A 21,700-nucleotide genomic window follows, 5' to 3' on the forward strand; every position below is an offset into this window, starting at 1 on the left:
GGTGTTATATTTTTTAAGGTTATTACTACATCTCCCCATTACAAATCGGCAAGCCCTCTTTTATTCTATGTTGAGATTGTTGAGTAATTTTAACAATGATTCAAGAATTTTGTAATCCTTCCAAACTTGTTGAGTTGAAAATAGAAAATGGGTAAAATTTCACTTTATTGAAAATAGGACTTAAAAATTGAAAAATTGACCAAGTGTAAAAAACATGAAATGTGCTAAAATTTGGCTAGTTAAAAGATGGGAAAAAGTGGATAGTAAATTTTGCAAAGGTTAAATATTGAGATATTAAAATTAAAGTTGGGAAAAAAATACACGGACTTGCCTAAGGGCATGATGATTTTCACTTCACTTTAAATGTTTTTAACTATAGTCAATGTTAATTTCTATTTTTATTTTTTTGAGCATTGGTTGCACCTTGCCTTACTCACCCTCTATTTCCACTACATGTTGGTTGTGCCTTACCTAATTCAGCCTTTATTTCTACTAGACATTGGTTGTAGATTTCCTAATCCATCATTGATTTCCACCATACATTGGTTGCACTTTCCTAATTTACCCTTGATTTCCATTGCACTTTGGTTACAACCTTCCTAAGTCACCCTTGATTTCCACTGCACATTGGTTGCACCTTGCCCAAGTCATCCTTGGCTTTGACCAATATAGTATGTAATTTTATCAAAGACATGAGTGATTTCAACTTCATGCATAGGGGAATTCCGTAAGTGGGTAGTCATTTCCACTTGTTGAGTAATATTTTATCCTAACTCTCTAGTCATTTTCACTTATCTTTTTATGGTTTTTCCCAAGTGTATGATGGTTTCTAATGTCTGGATTTTTATCTTTTCCTATGTCACAAGTGATTTCAATTGATTTTTGATAAGTTTTCCTAAGAAGGTAGTAGTGTCCATGCCTAGATTAATTAGAAATCTCAATCACAAGTCACCCTGCTTTTCCTCGAGTTTAATTGAATGTTTTGAAATCTTACAATTTATTGGAAGATTGTGAAACATGCTCAAATTTGAATAATATGAATAAAGCCCAACAAAAAATTAACAATGATAAGAATAATGATGATGATGATGATGATGATTTTTAAATTGAGATGATATTAAAAGTTTTCTTGCCTTTGTAAAATGATGGGTTTTAAGTTGGGAAGAGATTAAACTTAACTTGATTTTGCAAATTATGGATTGATTTTAAAAAACAAACAAGTTAATTACTTTATTGTTGCATTGAATTTATCCATATGGAAGTAATATTAATAAATATGGATTTAAATTAATGTTGAATAAATCATAAATGATAATAAATTAAATATTTTTAAATTAGATTTTTATTTTCGCATTAAATTATTTTTCTTAGAAATTGTCATGCCAAGTTTTTGATGATTTTGTAAGTCTTATTGCAATTATCATTTAGAAAATTATAATTATTAAAAGTGGTGGTTTTTCTTGCAAATTAAGATGATGAGGTCGAATAATAGCCTCTTTTATGATTAGTTCCTCATTGCATTGGAATTATCTTGTTGGTGTACTAAGGAATGGATTATTCTACAAGTGCTCCCTTCTTGTTGGCCTTTGTTATTGGTGCATATTATCAAGTGGTCATTCCTAGAATCTGTTTTCTTATTGGTCCTTGAAGACAATGTAATTTTCTAATTGGTCCACATGGTGGTGCCTAATTTTTATTTGATGGGCATTTAATATTTGTAGCTATGGTTATGGAATGCCTAATTAGGGTTTCTATGCATTAATATTAGTCTTTGATTTCAAATAATTCCTAACTACTTATTGTACTAAAGAATATAATAAAAGGCCAAGGCCTCCTCATTTGTAAAGAGCTTACATTCTTACAATAGGAGGAAGATATTATACTAGGAAACTAGAGTAGATTAGATAAGGAATAGACTTGATGAAATTATAACTATAATTTTTTTCAATGTATTTGATAATTCATTGTTGATTTTTTATGGTGGATTGATTAATATCTATTTGAATTTATGTATGGTTTCCTCAATATTTCACTTTGACTAGATCTGGTATTAGATTTTTAATAGATTTTTATTCATCTATTATTATTTTTGGAATGTACTAATAGATCTGGTATTAGATTTTTATTTATTTATTATTATTATTTATGTTGAGATTTATTGTTTAGACTCTTGAACTCATAGTTCAGGATTTGAGAAAATATAAGAATCAAAAAGTTAAAAAACCCAAAAAAAATCATCACATACGTCATGCAAACACGTGCGCACGAGTGAGATGTGCACTGCACACCTGCACGTTGTGCCCCAGCCCCATGGGGGGTTTATAAAAGTGCTTCCACCCACTTAGTCCTTCATAATTTTTCTACATTGTGAGTTGGGTTTCTTATCACACACAAGGTATGGGCTGCCCCATAGGCGCATTTCACATTCTGCCACGCCGCTAATGCATTACACATCTATTGTGTCGTAGGTGTGTTTCACATGGACATACCTCTTGGCCATGCTACATCCATGCCTATTTGTGGTGCCCTCCATATGCCCCTCAAGTGCACTACGTATGTGCCTCTTGGCTGCATTGTACACATGCCATGTAAACCCCCACCATGCGGCGCATTTTATCATCGCAAAATTTTGCTTTTTACCACGCACTTGTACTACCAATTTGCACCACGTGTAATTTTTTTGATTAGGAATTTAATAAACCAAAAATTTTTTTTTTAAAAAAATTATAAAATTTTTTAAAAATGATAAAATAAAAGAATATATATATATATATAAAAGATAGAAAAAAAATAAAAAATAAAAAATAAAAAAGCTAAAATTGGGCATTTCATTTTTTTAAATTTAAAATTCAAAGCTTTTATGTTTTATTTCTAAGTTTTATCATTGAACTAACAAGCATTTTTTCTCATGATGTGGAGGTGAGCAAATGGCATCCACATCTATCAGAAAGTAAAATCATTATACTCTTGCAATGATAAAAGGTTACTTTCCTATAGGAAAAGAGTATGGGATCTACTAGATGATTTTAAAGCTCTAAACATAAGGTCCATTCTAGGAAGGCAGAACATGGTGGTAGATGCTCTCACTATTTCAGCAAGTGCATTACAACTAGTTGAGAGAACTAAGTTGAATGGTTGCTACCCCATCTATTTTAGATAATATTACAAACTTTCTAGTCTTTTAGGATGATCAACACATACTTGAAATTTTCATGTGCAATGCTCACTTTAAAGTGAAAGAAATTGATGAAAATCTAGATGACAAGCCCGAGGACGATGAACTTGAAGATTAAAATGTAATCTTGAGTCTAAAGACTAACACTATTCCCAAGGGGATGGTTGAGTTAGAGTACATTTTTTATCATGATGAATCAACACTAAATAAAAGAATGATCCAAGAAAAGGGTATGAAGTATTGTGATGAATACAACTTAGGAACTGATGAAGAGCTAAAGATGGTTCAAATAGGGAAAGAATGCAATACACAAGAAAGGGAAGAAATGCTCAAGTTTCTTACTAAGTATAAGGATGTCACTTCTTGGAGCTATGAAGAGCTAAATGCATATGATGTCGAGATTATAACTCATGACATCCCATTGAAACCAGATGCCAAACCCTTTCGACAAAGGCAAAGACCTATCAATCCCATCCTTGAGCCCCTGATAATGAAGGAAGTCAAGAAATTTTTGGAATCAAAGATCATATTTCCCATTCATCATTCTACATGGGTGGCTAATTTGATTCCTATTCAAAAGAAGACTAGAGAGATTCGCCTTTGTGTTGAGTTTTATAACTTGAACCTAGCATCTCAAAAGGACAATTATCCTCTACCCTCACTTGATGAGGTTCTACAAATTGTAAAAGGTTCAAAAATGATGTCTTTCATAGATGGATATTCAGGATATAATTAGGTGATTGTTGAAGAAGAAGATTGACTAAAGACAACTTTCACAACTAAATGGGGAACTTTTTCCCATAGGAGAATGCCATTCAAACTAATTAACTCAGGGATTACATTTTAGCGAGCCATGGATGAAGCTTTTAAGGGATTGGTAAATAAGTGTATAGTCATCTGCATGGATGATTTAACCATCTTTTCAAAAGATCAAAGCACTCACATTGCTTATTTAAGGTGTGTATTCAATAGATGTCATAGGTATGACATATCCCTCAATCCCAAGAAATGTTCATTTGGGGTCACTAAAGGAAAGCTCTTGGGTCATATCATTTATGAGGCTAGGATCTCCATCGATCCTGATATAATTGAAGCTATTCTAAAATTAGCACCTCCTCATAGTCAAAAGTAACTAAAGTCTTTCTTCGGGAAGATAAATTTGGTGTGAAAATTCATTAGTGGATTTGAAAAGATAGTTCATCCCTTAAATGATTTACTCAAAAAGGGGGTTAAGACAGAATGGGTTCAAGAGATTAAGAAATGATTCGAAGATATCAAAGTGGCTATTTCTATAGCTTTGGTCTTAGTAAGTCTTGATTATGAGCTACCTTTTAAGATATATTCCTTTGCTTTAGAACATTCATGCTCAGGGATCCTAACATAGAAGAAGGAAAAGGAAGATGAAAGACCAATTTCTTTTATGAATTGCCCTCTGAATAATGTTGAGTTAAAATATTCAAACCTTGATAAACAATCCATTTCATTGGTCAAGGTAGTAAAGAAGTTTGATCATTTTATACTAAGAAGTAAGGTGTATGCAATTGTATCTAATCCAGTGATAAAGACACTTTTGATGCAGAATGAACTTGGTGAAAGGAGAGGTAAATGGATGGCCATACTCCAAGAATTTGATCTCAAAATTTAGCCTATGTGATTAGTAAGATGTCAAGAGTTGTCAAGAATGATAGCTAATAACTAGGATGGAGATGAAAAGGAGTTTGAGTTTGACAGTGAAACAAATGAGGATGATTAGAATAAGAAGATTGTATCTCAAGTCGATATTGGTCAAGGTGTGGTGAGAGATGTTTGGTATCAAGACATTGTTTATTAGCTTTGACAAGACCAATGCCCTAGTTGGATGAATAGCTCACAACGTAGGGGAAATGAAATGAAGTGTGAATCCTACATACTACTGAACAACAAGCTATACAAGAGAAACTATAAAGGGATTTATCTGAAGTGTTTAGGCCATGAAGAAGCAAAGTCTTGGAACACTTTCATGACAAGTATGGTATAGGACATGGTTTAGTAGAAGCAACATGTCACATGATTCTAAGATTGGGTTATTTTTGGCCCTTGATATTCAAAGACACTTTCAAGCATGTAAATTCTTGCCATATCTATCAAACCAGTGCCAATAGAGAAAGGAATCTAGTGATGCCCTTACAGCTTATGTACGAGATACACCCCTTCATAAAGAGGGGGCTAGATTTCATTGGTCTAATCAATCCACCATCATCAACTAGACATGCATTTATTCTCATAGCTACATATTACTATACAAGATGGATGGAAGTAGAAACATTTAAAAATTACACCGCTAAGGTGGCAATAGACTTCTTGGAAGAACACATTGTTACTAGGTTCAGAATGCCATTAACCCTTGTGTGTAATAATGAGTCTGCTTTTGCATCAACATTCTTGACCCAGTGGGCATTTGAAAATAAAGTCATTATCAATTTCTCTTCAAATTATTACCAGCAAGGAAATGGGTTAGCATAATCTACAAACAAGAACTTGATCATAGTGATAAGACAATTGTTGAAGGAGAATCCTAGGGATTGGAATACATAACTCAAATGTGCCCTATGGACAGACCAAGTGAGAGTCAAAAATCCTTTGGGGACTTCTCCATATTTTCTTGTCTATAGACAAGAACCAATGTTCCTGCTTAATCTCAAAATTCCTATTTTGAAATTCATGAGTTCATATGATGAAGATACTAACAAAGTACAAATCAGATTGATGAATCTTTTAGAGATGGATGAGAAATAGATAGCTGCATTGGAGCACATGGCTAAACATCAAGCTATTGTGAAAAGATGGTTTGGTAAGAGAGCCATGATCAAATCATTCAAAATTTTCAAACTTGTTCTACTCTGGGATACTAAGTTTCAATGCTTGTCGATGGGCCCTTATTAGATCATGGAATTTCTCAGAGAAAACACTTTTAAGCTCAGTTCCTTATAGGGGGAATTTCTTCCCTTACTCATAAATGGGTAGTTTTTGAAGCATTATTTTGAAGCCTAAAAGATAAATAAAAATTAAAAATTAGTTAGATTTTATTTCTGCATTTAGCTTAGATTTCTATTTCTGCAAGTGTGTGTTTTTTTTGCATGTGTGTTTGCTTTCATGTTGCATGTTTGCTTTTAGTCATGTGCTTCCTTTCAAAGTTGTGTCAATCCTAGTGGATAAGGTGTACTTGGGATTTTTCTCAAGATTTTACTAACCATTTTTTGTTCTGATTTCAAGAAGAGGTATTTCTTTGCCAAAACATTTGGATGATTATGTGTCTTATACCAACCGAGCAAATGACATTTCATGTGGAAATAGAGGAATTTCAGTCTATAAATAAGAAGTTTAGACCAAAAAGTTCTCAGTACTTTAAATTTTTTAAAATTGGATGGTTTAGGTGTTGTTAAATTGAAGTCAAAGATGACAAGGGATGATCCAAACTCCAATTGTTTCAAACAAGAGGGGTCTCCTTGAAAGGTCGCTAAGATTAATGTTTGGTGTGAGAGTTACTAAAAAGTTCTAAAAGAGGAATGCAAGGGATGTTTGCAAGAGATCAAATCTGAGAAATGACACTAATGTTCAGACTACATAGTCTAAGTGTTGTTAGGATATAGAAAAGAAAATAAAATAAAAGAGAAAAATATGGTGTTAAGACTAAAGGATTCTAAAGATCGGAAATGACAAAAGATAAATTTTCAAAACAAAGTATCTTGTATCCAAAATATTGCTTCATTAAAAGTTACATTCTGAACAACATGGAGCAATTATTCAAATTTTCTAGAAAGCTAAAAGAACGTGACACCCTGCCAAGAGCCCTCAAATTGATTCTCTCATCTGGTAAAGAAAATGATCGATAATAGCCTTTGTAGAGATTCTGAATAAATGAGCCAGGAGGAGTGGAAGAATGTTTCAGAATTGTTAGAAAACTTTGATCCACTGCATCCTAAGATATCAAAGGGAATGAATATATGAATCGCACACTGAGCTTGAAGGTCTTCAATTCTAAGATTTTGATTGCAAAGTCATTCAAAATATGTTTGAGATGTTCAAAGTTTGGTTGGTGTTTGACACACATTGGAAAAATGTTTGCTGATGAAGAAATGCCTTGGTCATTGCTTCCTTTTTTTTGGGGCTATTTGTTGTGGTCCCACAACACATGCCCCATTCCTCACTAGGAATAGGGACCCCCTACTTTTTTCAAACTCCTAAAATCTAAGAAAATATTAGAGTCAAAAAGTTCAAAAATCCAAAAAAAAATTGAAAAATCATCACCTACATGTAGTAAACACGCACGTGCATGGGCAAGATGTGTGTCGCGCCCTTGCCTGATAGGGGGGTTATAAAACCCTTCCCCCCACTTATTCTTTCATAAATTTTCCATATTGTGAGTTGGGTTGCTCATCACACACAAGGTATGGGCTGTCCCATGGGTGTATTTCACATTCCATCGTGCCACAGGAACATTTCACATTTTGAAATGTCACGGATGCATTCACAATCTACTGCGTTGTGAGTGCATTTTACATTCCCCCTGCCATGGGCACATTACACATCTATCACGTCATCGATGAATTTCACATGGGCATGCCTCTTAGCCATGTTGTGCACATGCCTATTTGTGCTACCCTCCATGTGCCACTCAAGTGCACCACGTGCACACTGCCCACATGCCATTTAAATCCTCACCACATGACATGTTATAGCACTGCTAAATTTTCCTTTCCACCGTGTGCGTGTGCTACCAAGTTGTGTCACATGTAATTTTTTTGATTAAGAATTTAATAAACAAAAAATCATTTTTAAAAATATATAAAATTTTAAAAATAAAAAAATGATAAAATAAAAAATAATTAAAAAAATATAAAAGATAGAAAAAATCAAAAATAAAAAATAAATTAAAAATGCACGAATTGGGTGTTTCATTTTTGTTTATTTAAAATTCAAAGCTTTTGCATTTTATTTCTAAGTTTTATGGTTGGCTTGACAAGAATTTTTTCTTATGACGTGCAGGTGGTCAAATGGCATCCACATCCAAAATAGCACCCAAACCCATCGTATTCAAGTTCCAAAGTGCACCCTCAAAGTTGAGATTCCATGATGATTACGTAGAAATCAGAGATACTAACCTAGGACACATGGATTTGGGAGAGTTCCGAAGAATTTTCAATAAGCCCACTAAGAGATCTACACTAGTATCATCATTTATCTATTTTAGGTTGGTAAACATAGTGTCACACCCTATATTAGTACAATCAACAAAATTAATCATGGCCTTGGCACAACATTTTGTTCTTGAAGAAAGAGTTGTCAAGAGTGTCACTGGAGAGGTTGTGTTGGATCCACAACCTAAAAACATTGAGAGGGTCTTCCATCTCCCAAATGTAGATCAATTCATTAGGTTCTCGTATGAAATAACCAAGAGATGGTACAGGGAGTGCCAACAGGAGGCAATTGACATCATACAATCCTCCTACCTCATTGAGAAGCCTCTTAGGGGAAGGATAACAAGAAAAGTTGTCATGAATCAGGGAAATATGAAGGAAGACATTTGATACTCTATCATTCTCTTAAGTAGAGTCACGGGCTTACCTATAATAGTCCACCTCAACACTTTAGTGATCAACTTCATTAAGACCATTAGAGCAGCAAAGATACCACTAGACTAGGCCACCACACTAAGTGAGAATTTGCATGAGCAATTAAGGATGGTAAAGGACCAAAATTTTTTTTACATGACTTCTTACATGGTATACCTACTGGCAGTGAGGGCAAAAAACTACCCCATTTTGTACAAGAGAGGTAGTATGTAGGATCCTAATGCCTAGTCATAAATAGTCTACCCTCAACTAGTGAATCATGAATCATAAATGATGTGTTCATCTTTGCAATCATTCAATTCATTGAGGTGGATTATGGAAAGATGTTATTCAATGAAGCCAAAGCACAAATTATAGTTCTCAGAGCCTACTTCATCCAGTTCAAGACATTCACATATCTACAGGTAGCTAGTGCCTCTATCAATCCTAAGAAGCTCCCAAGATATCCAAGTGACAAACTGGTACTATTAGAGATTGCCTCAAAAATTGAGTTGGCCTACGAGAAGATAAAGGGAAAATGAAGACCTTTCTTGGCATGGTCATTGGTCATTGGAGCATATTAGGTGAAGAGAAAGCAAGATATTTTGTCCTTTGAGTGGGAGTGGGAGAACTATCCCCTTGAAGAATATAACTCTCCTAGGCCCTATTTTGACAATATTGGGAGAGTGGAGTGTCTAGTAGGAAGGGAATTTCACCATGAGGATACTATTGAAGATCATTGGATGAATGCCACAAATTAGTATGTGTTTGCACAAGGGAATATTGTAGGATGACTTTGTATCTAGTAGAGAAGGTTCTCTAGTTGAACATTTCAGAGGAGATAAGGCAACATGATTCTAAGGAGTTACTCGACCCCTTGTTCAACTTGGACAAAATTGGTGAAAGGCCCATTATGAACATTGAGGTTGACAGGGAAGAGGTCGATGATATTAATCATTGGGTGAGGCATGTCATTAGAATGATGAAGGATTGGATCAGGAAACCTTTTCCACTTCATCCAATACCTAATACAGTGATCTTTCATGCACATGCCTGCCCAAAAAGAGGAAGAAAGTAACAATTCCTACCTTTGTGGCCTAGTCTCCTATTAGGGCCAAGATAGTGTACCATCTTATCACCCAGTTAGATATTATCACCCTCCTAAAAGGAAGGGAAAGAACAAAATAAAGAGGACATCCCCTCAAAGGATTCAGGCTAAAGAACATGCACCTCCCCAGTAGCAAGAACAGAGTACACAAGGGTTTGAAGATGCTAGAGCTGCTCAAGTCCAAGATGTACCTCAATTACCTCCCATTATTTCCTACCAACTAGAAGAGGGAGAGATTCCATACGCCTCCGTTCCTCTTGTGCAAGAAGAGCTAGCTTCTCCTTCTACCTCCAACAAACAAAAGAAGATGATCAAGATTTGGATAAAAAGGAGGCAAAGGATCAACAGAAGATTGGTGCCTTCCACATCTATTTTTGAAAGCATTCTTGAGGGAGACAAAGAGGAAGAAGAAGAAGAACCAAAAGAGGAATAGGAACAAGTGCCCCTCTAGGGAAGAACTCAGCTAGTAAGAGCTACAAAGTTAGAAAGGAGAAAGAGTGCCATGGGTACCTCACCATCCACCCAAGCAAAACCTTTAGAACTATTTTCTTTGAAAGATGAAGTACAACAATGGGTGGATGAATAGAGTGAAGAGGGTGATGACATTTTTTCAATGTTAGATTTTAATTTTATGCCCATAGTTACAAAGTTGATCAAGGATAAGATTAGGGAACTCCTATAGGTGAACCTCAACAAGAAGACTGGACATAGATGCCACCAAATACATAGGGTCCTGATCTTACTCCCCCATCTCCATAACAAATTGCAATGGTAGATAAGAGCTTAGTTACTCCACCTCTGATTTTAGAAGAAAAGAAGATTTAGAAGGAACCATCATAGGAGGAAGGACTAGAAAAAATGGCGACTGATGAAGTCTCGAAGGAGGGGAAAATGGTACAATATTCTCAACTGCCTTCCCAAAACACCAAGGTTCAAGCTATAGGGTCTACTAAGACTGAGGCTACATAAGAAGATCCCTCCCAACATAAGACAACTCTGAGTAGCAGCAACAAAGGGAAGGAACTTGCAGAACATACCCCTTCATCATCAAGAGCTAGGTCCCCAGCAAGACACATACCTAGATGGATTAGAAATGAAATAATGAGGAGTACTAAGCCTCAATTCCATGCTTCAGAGAAAGACATTTGTGACATTGCAGACATTTTGAATAATCCTGAGTCTCCATCACATGAGGCAATGCCATTGGCATTCATCACCAGTACACTGAGCCAAGAATTGTTTGCACAAGTGGTTATCCCTCCAGAAGACATGGATATGGAAGGCTTTGATCTCAAGGATTATGAATTGAAGGATCTAATATTGGGGGAGGCCTACATGAGATTTAGCCTAATTAGTTATGACCATGGGGGTCAAAGAGGTCCTCAAGATCATGGAGCAAGATGAGGCTGAACTCCAAACAATTTGAATTTAGGTTGAGATCCTCAAAGGATATCTAGTCAAAGTAGTTGGTCCTCTAGCTTCTGAGAACCCTGAGTAGACTTTGAGTACTATTCTCAGAGAAGGTGGAGTAGTGCACATTGATCCATTTTTGAATGCCTGTCAATAGTGGTGGGGAATTTTTGAGGAGAAAGGTATCTTGATCATCACAGGGAATTTGAAGTTGTTGAATGCTACATAGGAGAATGTGAATAAAATTGTAGCAATTTTGAAGCAGGATTTCAGTATTATGGATGAAGTGTGGGCTTGAAGTAAGGATTTGCAAACTCTACAATCCATAAAGGGCCAAAGATATCAGGTTTTAATTGATGTATAAACTGGAGAAGAATTAGATATGATTGATGATTAGATAGAAAAGATAGTGGATAGTAATAAAGTAATGGGAATATTACATGGGGAGATTCATTGGCTCAAGGACCAAGCCCGAGAGTGAATTTTGGAAGCAAAGAGGCACTATAGCAATGCATGCTTGGATATTTTTGAAGATGAGGAATGATAAAAGTTGTTACTTGTAGAAATAGTGGTTAAGAATTTTAAGAAGATTTTTGTAGAGATTGCTGATGATGAGGACATTTGGCAAGAATTCAGAACCATAGAAGCATTGTTAGAATTGGATACCAAACTCAGGGATTTTGCTGACACCCAAATTGAGGTAGACAATTATTGATAGAAGGTCAAAGATAAATATGAGGCCTTAGATCTATTGGATATGGCTAAGATTATTGAGATGATAGAGAAATTCAAGGGCAAACATCCAAATATAGCTTTGGGATGAAGAAGAACAAAACCTAAATGCCAGAATTTCAATTTTGACACTCAGTTATATTTTGAGATTTTGACCCTGTCAAGGTCCACAACTCCGTAGCTCTGTAGGTGTGCAGGTCCACAAGTATGCAGGTCCATAGCTCTACAATTTAGAGCTATGCCAATAGTTTACTACTTGTTCCAAAAATAGCCCTTTCCATGCATCAGAAACATATTCTGATGGCAATTTAACTCTGACACATGCCTAGTAAAGGACCAACTTCTAATTTTGGCACCTCCAGACACTCCTACTTTGACTGAAGGCTTCCTCCTCTTTTCTTTCTCATAATTTATTTTTTTTAAACATGTAGAAGGCTTATGCATCAAATTAATGAATAAAATATGGATGGAGTCCTACTAAGCACTAGTTAGATTGTTAGATTGTATATAGTTAGTTTGTTTTATTATTTAAAAGCATTTTATTGCATGAAGAATATCTCTTACTCTCAACACAAATTGAGGAGATGATTTCTTATAAATACCCCATTGTAATATGTAACAATGGCCGTTGTTATTATGCAATAAAATTATGCTTTTTGTTGCTAGCATTTGGAATGTAGTCATTCTTGCCTAAATGTGTCATTATTTTGTGATTTTTTTTCATGAGATTGTGAGTGAGCCAAAGGTTTATTGCATTGTTTCTAGTTGTGCGATCTCTTAGTTCTAGTTTTTGCTATAGATTTATGAATTCTGGTGATGTAACGAGCTAGAGAAGAAATCACCAAATTGTGCCTGCATAATTCTTTATCTAGCATGAGTGCACTTTTCATGGTCCTGTGATTTGATGAAGGGTGAAACATCATTCAATTATTGAAATTTCTCATCGATGATTACATCAGTGGAATCTAGGAAGCACTACTCCTATTTTCATTGGTTACCTACCGATCTCTTCAAAAGCTTAACTCGTAGTGTGTTATTTTTTGTAGCTTATTTCCATTAGGATTTCAATTTCATGTTATTTTCTTTGAATTTGATGTTATTTGCTTTTAGGTTCTTTTTATTTTCTTATGAACCCCCTTTGTTAGAATAGGATTTCATACTACTTGCATGGTTAGATTGCATTCATAAAAAACATAAAATACAAAAACATAGTTTTCTTTTAGTGTTATTTTTGAAACAGTGTGCAGATCCTACATTCCATCCAAAATCAAAATGAACCAGCAAAGGCCTCCTCATGAATGTTAACATTTATCTTCAACTAGTTTGGTTCCAGTAGGTCGCAAGATCACCTAGAACCTTAGAGTCAATTTACAAAATCAACTTTTCAAGAGAGGAGTTTGCAAGAATTCCTATCGTTTAGCATCATGTAAAACAACATCTGAATAGTTCCCTCTTTTGGTTTCAATAAAAATGGAATAGCCCCCTTGTTTAGGTTCTATCTTTAGGACTTTATGAAACTTGTGTCCCTCTAGTAACATGATACTAGGTCCTCCTAATTTGTCTTCTGTCACATCATGTGATTGATCCATTAGTGGAATTTTTCCCATTCTTGGTTATGACATACATGTTGTTTTCCCCATGATTTACTACTTTAACATAAAACTATGAGGGACATCCCAACAATAGGTGGTAATCGTCCATTGGAAAAATGTCACATAATACTTTATCTCTATATTCACCTATTGAAAATTCTACATAGGCTTGTTCATCTAGAAGGATATGTTGACCCTTTTTTAACAAATATAGCTTGTAAGGAATCACATGGGGTAACTTTTCAAATGTTTTCAATCAAATCACAATTGACTATCACTTTATATATGTTTCCATTTGATTTTCATGTGGTCCTTAACAAATTCTTCCTTTGTGGTGGTTCTTTGTGTTGAGGTCTACTTAGCATCAAATTATCTCCTTTACATATTGGTCATCCCTTACCCATGGGTGTTGTCACTGCTGGCCTCATCCTCTTAAGTTAGTGGAGTTTTCCTCTCCATTCTTTGTGTATTTGGATTCCTATTAGGACACCTTCCCATGGTGTACCTAACTTATCCACAATTGTAGCATTTCTCTGTAAATACAGTAGAACTTCAACTTTTACCTTCCAAATATTCATCTTGATGGGATTTTTCCCCTATATTCACCCCTATTGCCTCTTACTTAGATTTCTCCACTTCCTTATAGTGGTATGTTATCCTTGTTCTAACTAGAATTATGTCCTCTACTAGTGAATCCTCTTCCTCTATTCCCTTTCTAATTTTTCCCTCTTTGAGATTGTTTTCCTTTTCTTGTCAACTCATCCTCTACCCTTAAAGACAATTGAAAGCACTTGTGAACAATATTTAGAGCTAGGATGTTAATTTATCCTTGGAGGTTTTGTCTTAAACTATTAGGATACCTAGCTCATTTTCTTGCCTTATCTTCCTATCTTTTTACCTTAAACTGAGTCTATGTAACTCCTTTGTATAACCACCTAACATCTGGGTCCTTTTGTCTAAAAAATTGCCACTTTTTATACATCTGGACTTCATAATATGTAGGGAGAAATTGGATCTTCAACCTAATCACCATCCTTTCCCAGGATGTGATCTTTTTCTTACCAAGTTGTGCTCTTTACTCTTGCATAATATTGCACCATATCAAAGCTAACCCTTTCAACCTAGCCTTTTCCACACTAACCTTCTTTTCTTCTACCACATCCTTGAGATCAAAGTGGTTATTCAAAATATCTATCCAAACTAGTAATTCTTCTCCATTATGATTCTCAAGATAAAGAGGTAATCAAAGTGATATTTATTGAGAGATTTTAGAGAATCCACAAAAATCTTTAGTCTATTTCCTAGCTCAGGTGGTGCAAAAATAGGGGTTTGGCTAATGTGCCCTCTCATAAATCATCATCATAAGTGATATCTCCCCATTGTTTCATCTTTCCTTTACCTTTACCCTTACTTATTTCTTCTTCCAGTTCTTATTTTTGAGCATCCATTATTAATTGGATGATTTTCTACATTCATATTCTTGAAAGTCATGGTTCCAACTTCTATCTCTTCTAAGAAAATTGATTCCTTCATATCTTACATAAACTTCTCTAAATCTATTTTTGATACTGCTATGATGCGATTCAGTTTGTGCTCTTCTAATCTATAAACCTAGATTCATTTTGGAAGGCTTAACATTCCTAAGCTAAAGTATGTTAGAACCTTCCCAAGGCTCCTAAGATTGGATTCATTCCCTCCAACGTCTAGGACAATCCAAATTCGTGTGACTTAAAGTTCACACACTAAACCTCGAACTTAGTGTCCTTGTCAGTTATGGACCTCATTTCATTTTTTCCATCCATTTAATTTTTAAATTTTTTTAAACATATTATTATTCAATAATACATCATTTTTTTTTATAATTTTCAATTTATATAAAAGAATAATATTATTTAAATATTTATTTAGTTTTATTTATATATTTATATACATGATATATTAAAATACATTTGAAAAATAAACATTGACTTTGCATTAAATAACTACTAAATGATTGTAAGTTTTAATTAAAAGTTAATTATGAAATTTTATAATATAATAGTAAAATGTATTCGAGAAAATAAATTTAAAAATATTTTTTTCCTAAAAAACATCAAATATGATATTATAATACTAATATAGAATATAATGATAATCTTATAACTAATTTCTAATTTTAAAGATATTTTAAATTAAAAGATTAATTATAATTTTTCAAATATTAAGAATTATAATATAATAATCATCTTTTAAATTTTTCAAAATAATATAAATTTAAATAATATTTTAAAAAATTAATTTATTATCTTTTCTTCTCAATTACATTTTATGTTAACTATTTTTTTAAAAAATCAATTTAAAAGGGTATGATTTCTCCTAAAACATCACTAAACATACCCTTTTGTTGAAGTTTTTTAATTGCCCAAATTGATGGAGAAAGTCTATTTCGCCTGCTTGTAACAACAAGACATTAATTTAACTCCAATCTAAACTACATCTAGAGCAGTGGATATGGAGTTTAGGGATGCTAAATAGTGGAAGTGAAGTTAAAACATTATGGTTAATCATTGTTTCTTCAAATGAATTCCTTAATTCTTATCTTAAATGGAAATCATAAACGTTACTACTCATAGTGCACCAAATTTGATTGTTACTACTCACGAGTGCTCCAAATCTCATCATTAAAAATCAAAAGCACTGGGTTATAAATTCCAATGAACTACCATTCTCTTCCAAGTCCAAAATTGAAGCAACTTTTCTCAAATTTTATTTTTTTTGTTTGATCAGGCAACTTAACTGAAGATAATAAACGGTGTAGTGCAAGTTGTGATGGTTATAGTTTGCTTTGCAAGTATAGTGGATTCTATAATGGAACCTAAGAGTCACTGCTGTCCTCCTCACAACATAAAATCTCGTCCTAAAAAATCATCCTCTCCCACTCCATCAAGTGGGGCAAGTTGTTTGCTAAATGCATTGAAAGTGGAAGCTTGCATGGATGTACTTGTCAATGGCACAATTAGAGATGGTGTTGTGAATATGTGTTGCCCTGCTCTTCAAGGCATTTGGGAAATGGATGCTGCCATGTGTTTGTGTACAATAATTAGGATTAAGTTTATGAACACCAACATCATCCTTCCCATTGTACTTGAGCTCTTTGTTCCCTGTAGACTCACTCCTCTAGCTGGATTTACTTGCCCACCTCTTAGTACTTGTTGTGGTTCCACAATGCATGCCACATCTTGATTAGGAAATGGGGACCCCCTACTTTTTTGAAATTCAAGACAATTCTGAGGCCCTAAGTTTGCATCTTGATCTTGAAGGGTTAGAAAAATAAAAAATCATAAAATTGAAAAAATTAGAAAAATAAAAATAAAATTTGCATTGAGCACCCACACAGCTTCCCTGCTACACGAATATGCATCACCTCCAGTGATGCACCAATATGCACCTACACAGGCATGAATTGGTGCACCACTAGAGGTGAGTGGCAGTTATATAAACCCCCAACCCCTCATTTTCTTCACTCGAGTCTCTTTGTTGTCCTATGATAACAGCTCCCCAAATTTGTACTCATTGATCTCACTACCTTCGCTTCTGCATTCCATGTTGTTGCACCCACTGAGGTGTGTAAAATTCTACTTTGCACCCCCAAAAATCCACTTTGTAAAACTAAAAACAACAAATGCCAAAAGTAGGGATGCGTAGCTGTGCACTCCTCTTAGAAATAAGAAAAAGTTGCACACCCAGCTTGGTGCACTCCTGCGCACCCCCATACACTAAAACCCTATGGCAAGGTCCACACTTGCATACCTAGATAGGTGTGCTAGTACATATCTTGACTCATCAAAGTGTTAAAAACTTAAAAAATTGCAAAAATTGCAAAAATGAATCCCAACTATGAAATTTGGTATGGATTTACACACCTAATTTGGTGCCCAACTGCGCACTAAATTTCAAACACATGCAAATTAAAGGGGTGCATTGAAAAACATAGAAAATGAGGTGCACACCTATGCACCTAGTCTGGTGTGTAGTTGTGCACATTGTTTTTTTATTTTTTCTTTGATGAATAACAAGGGTGTAATTGGATGTTTTTGTGTGTTTAATTTTTAAGATATTAATAAGCCTTATTATAACATTATTTTAAACTACTAAATGTCTCTTCTTCATGTAAATATAAGGAAGTCATCATCCAGTGAGAAAATGACACCAAAGATTGTGGTTTTCAAGTTCCAAGGGGTCTCGTCCAAATCAAGGTTTCAGGATGACTACACAGAAATCAAGGACAGTGATTTAGGACACACTGACTTGGGGGAATTTCTAAGAATCTACAACAAGCCTATAGAGAGATCAGTTTTTGTATCTACTCTGATTCAATTAGGGTTAGTGAATGCAACTTCACACCCAACATCAGTACAATCATTAAGTTAATCATGACACTAGCACAACACTTTATTCCTAAGGAAAGGGTGGTGAAGAGCATGATAAGAGAAGTTGTGCTTGACCTCTAACCCAAAAACATTGAAAGGTTCTTTCATCTCCCTAGGGTAGATCAATTTATCTAAGTCACTTATGAGGTAGCTAAAAGGTGGTACAAGGAACACCTACAAGAGATGACAACTATTATCCAATCTTCATATCTTATTGAGAAGATTCCTCTAGGAAGGATAATGGGAAGGTGGACATGACAAGGGGGTACATGAAGGACGATATTGGCTACTCTATCATTCTTCTAAGTAGGGTGGTAGGTCTACTGACAACAGGGCACCTCAGTGTTTTCATGGTCAATTTCATTAAGACAATCAAGACAAAAAGAATGCCACTTGACTAGGCCACCACATTGAGTGAGAAATTATGTGAACAATTGGGGGCAGTCAAGGATACGAAGAAATTCTATATGACTTCATACATGGTGTATCTAGTAGTAGAAAGGGAAATAAATTATCCTAAGAAATACAAGAGGGGCAACATGCAAGATCCCAATGCCTAGCCATACATTGTCTACCCTTAACTAGTGAGGAAGAAGCTCTTGGGACAAAGAAAAGAGTACAAAATTGTGAATGATGTGTTCATATTTGTAGTCATTCAATTCATAGAAGGAGACTATGTGAAAATATTATATGATGATGCAATTACATAGATAATAGCTCTTAGGGCCTATTACATCCAGTTCAAAACATTCACATATCTACAAGCAGCTGGTGCCATTGTCAACTCAAAAAAGCTCCCTAGATATCCTTGTGATAGACTAGTTTTGTTAGAGATTGCATTGTAGATTGAATCTACATATGATAGGGTCAGGAAGTAATGAATACAATGTTGGACATGGACCCTAGTCATAGGGCCATATCAAGTAAAGTGGAAATAGGATATTCTATCTTTCGAATGGGAGTGGGAGTAATATCGACTTGAGGTGTACAATTCTCCTAGGCCATGCTTTCAAAATATTGGGAAAGTGGAGAGTTTGGTGGGTAGAGAATTCTACCATGAAGACGCCATTGAAGACCACTAAAGGAACATAACAAATGACTACGATGTTCTTATTAGGGACTATTGTAGGATGACTTTGTATTTGGCTGAAAAGGCTCTAAAGGTTTAGATTCTAGAGGAGATACTGAAGCAAGATTCTAGGGAGTTGTTGGAACCTTTGTTCAACTCAGACAAAATTAGGGAAAGGCCCATAATGAATGTCAAGGTTGACAGGGAGGAGAGCGATGACATAAATAATCAGGCAAGGCATGTCATCAGGGTGACAAAGGATTGGATCAAGAAACCCTTTCAACTTGATCCAATACTTGATACCATGATATTTTACACACAAGCCTACCTAGAGAAAGGTATAGGAAAGAAAGTTACCATTCCTATCTTGGCAGCATAGTCTCCTATTAGGCCAGAAATAGTATACCAACTTGACTGCCCAATTGGATACTATCACCCTCCAGAGATGAAAGGAAAGGGCAAAAGAAGGAGGATTTCTCCTCAGAGGGCTGAAATAGAAGAAGGTGAGGTGCAGGCCCAAGCTAGACAAAGGAAGAAACCCAACAAGCCTCTATTCCTCCTCTACAAGTAGAACTAGGATCTCATTCTACCTCCATGAAATAGATAAAGATTATAATATACATGAAGAAGAGGCAAAGGGTGATAAAGAAAATGGTTCCTTGTCCATCTATTACCAAAACTATTCTCGAGGGAGAAGAAGAAGAAGAGGAAGATGAGGAGGAAAATGTTCCTTTATAGAGAATAACTCATCTAGCTAGAGCCATAGAACAAGAGAAGATGAGAAGTTCTATGACAACACTACCATTCACCCTAGATGAACCATTGGAAGTTTCTTCTTCAAAAGAAAAAGTATAGCAATGGGTGGATGAGCAAGATGTTGAGGGTGATGACCTATTTAAAATGTTAGATTTTGAATTCATGCCCATGGGAACAAAATTGGTTGGAGATAAGGTCAGGGATACCCCTATAGTTGAACTCCAATAAGAAGACTGTACATAAATTCCACCAGAGTCATAGGGTCCTGATCTTTCTCCCCCATCCCCAGCACAAGTCATGGTGGTAGACCAAGGCTTAATTACTCCTCTACCTCCAAGTTCTGAAGAAGAATAGGTTCAAAAGGAACCTTCACAAGAGGATGAATCATAGAAAATGGCAACTGATGAAGTGTTGATGGAGGGACAAATGGTAGAATATTCACAACCAACCTCCCAAGACATTGAGGTGAAAACTAAAGGGTCTACAGAGACAGAGACCACCGAAGAAGATCCCTCACAAAGAGAAAGAACTCCGAGGAGGAGTGATAAGGGAAAGGACATAGCTAAACATACTCCTTCATCCTCAAGAGGTAGGTCTTTAGCTAAATAGGTGCCAAGGTGGTTAAGAAAGGAAATAATGGTCAAGAAGCCACAATTCTATGCTGATGAGGAGTCATTGAATTGGTTGAGGTCTTGAACAAACTTGAGTCTCTAGCACATGAAGCAAGACCATTAGCATTTGTCAATAGTACATGGGATTAGAATTTGTTCACACAAGTGGTCATCCCTCCTATTGATACAGATAACGAAAGCCTTGGTCCATAAGATTATCAAATCAAAGAGGTCATGCTTAGGAGGCCCACATTGGATATGACCAGATTAATGGTGACTATGGGGACTAAGGAGGTTTTTAGGAATATGGAATGGGAAGAAGTAGAACTCCATACACTTTGAAGGAAAAATAAAATACTAAGAGGATATTTAACCAAAGTTGTCAGCCCCCTAGATCATGAGAACCCCAAGGAGATGTTAAATGTTATACTCAGAGAAGGGGGAGGTGTGCACTTGGACCCATTTTTGAAAGTCTGTCAGCAGTTGCAGGAAAGTTTTGAGGAGAACTGTGTGTTGATCATCCAAGGGAACCTAGAATTACTACATGCTACATAGGAGAAGTAAATAAAATGGTGGCAATTTTGAAGCAAGATTTTACTATACTACATGAAGTAAGAGCTTGGAGCAAAGACTTAAAAGTTTTGCAAACAATAAAGGGGTAAAGATATAGGATTTTGGTAGATGTGTATACAAAAGAAGAATTGGATTTAATTGATGATTGGATAGAGAAGATTGCAGATAGTAATAAATCAATGGAAACATTACATGCACAGATTCACTAGCTCAAGGTCCAAGCCTGACAGTGAATTTTGGGAGCAGAGAGGAATTATAGCGATGCATGCTTAGAGATTTTTGAAGATGAGGAATGAGAGAAGTTATTGCCTATAGAGGTATTAGTGGAGAATTTCTAGAAGATGTTTGAGGAAGCTTCCAATGATGAGGACATTTGATAGGCTTTCAGAATAGAGGAAGCCTTATTAGAGGTGGATACCAAACTTGAGGATTTTGCTAAGACTCAAGTTGAGGTAGACAACTACAGATAGAAAGATAAAGACAAGTATGAGACTCTACATTTATTAGGTGTGGCCAAGATTACTAAGATTATAGAAAAATTCAAGGGCAAACATCTAGCCATAGCTTTGGGATGAAGGGGAACAAAACCTAGAAGCCAAAATTTCAATTTTGACACTTAGTAAAATTTTAAGATTTTGGACTCTTTTGAAGTGTGCAGGTCTGCACGTGCATAT

The 21,700-nt window shown here is 35.3% G+C and overlaps 1 pseudogene; it reads left to right on the top strand.

The window, feature by feature from the left end:
• The first annotated feature begins 16,455 nt into the window (after window positions 1–16,455).
• The window catches only part of LOC149556213 (glutamate--tRNA ligase, cytoplasmic-like), a 41,832-nt pseudogene continuing 36,587 nt past the window's right edge, over window positions 16,456–21,700 (top strand).

Source organism: Cupressus sempervirens, chromosome 5 (assembly GCF_028749045.1).
Source record: "Cupressus sempervirens isolate cs-2001-9-10 chromosome 5, ASM2874904v1, whole genome shotgun sequence".
Lineage (NCBI taxonomy): Eukaryota > Viridiplantae > Streptophyta > Pinopsida > Cupressales > Cupressaceae > Cupressus > Cupressus sempervirens.